At 59.4% G+C, this 606-nt stretch overlaps 2 non-coding genes across 2 annotated transcripts; one reads left to right on the top strand and one right to left on the bottom strand.

Moving 5' to 3' along the window:
- The first annotated feature begins 178 nt into the window (after positions 1-178).
- On the top strand, positions 179-252 carry TRNAT-AGU. The gene has a single exon. It is a non-coding gene; the product is annotated as a tRNA-Thr (tRNA).
- A 203-nt stretch (positions 253-455) lies between these two features.
- Positions 456-529, bottom strand: TRNAI-AAU. Its single transcript has one exon. It is a non-coding gene; the product is annotated as a tRNA-Ile (tRNA).
- Between the last annotated feature and the right edge of the window lie 77 nt (positions 530-606).

Consider the following 606-nt stretch of genomic DNA (forward strand, 5'->3'; position numbering starts at 1 on the left):
CAAACGTTTTCTCCCCGAAATGGGGAGAGTTACGGACGGCCCACCCACAGCTCAGAGCAGGGAAAGTTGCTCAGCGCGATACCCTCACCTTTCGTGAAGCCGCTCCCGCGCACCCTCCCCCCCCCACGCACCGCGGCCCATTTGGGCGGGGCGCGGCCCACACGATTGCGGCCTGCCCGGCGCCGTGGCTTAGCTGGTTAAAGCGCCTGTCTAGTAAACAGGAGATCCTGGGTTCGAATCCCAGCGGTGCCTTTGACTTTTGTCGCCCAACAGTTGATTGGGCGCAGCGGGGAAAACAGATGACGGCAGCCACTTGTGCTCGTCGCAGAGCGGCTGAGATGCTTGCGCTCACCCTGGGGGTGTTCCTCAAATCGCACCCTCACCTTCCACTAGAGTTCCAATAATTTGGCTTCTGCTAATAAAAAAAAACCCGGTCAGGGTCGCAAAACAAAAACTGGCCCGTACGGGGATCGAACCCGCGACCTTGGCGTTATTAGCACCACGCTCTAACCAACTGAGCTAACCGGCCATCTTGTTTATGCTTTTCGTGCCACCTCTGATCCCGCTCACCAAATCGGGTCCGGGCGTCTCCGCGACCACCGGCGC

The sequence above is a fragment of the Meleagris gallopavo genome, unplaced genomic scaffold (genome assembly GCF_000146605.3).
Source record: "Meleagris gallopavo isolate NT-WF06-2002-E0010 breed Aviagen turkey brand Nicholas breeding stock unplaced genomic scaffold, Turkey_5.1 ChrUn_random_7180001888950, whole genome shotgun sequence".
NCBI classification, from domain to species: Eukaryota; Metazoa; Chordata; class Aves; order Galliformes; family Phasianidae; genus Meleagris; species Meleagris gallopavo.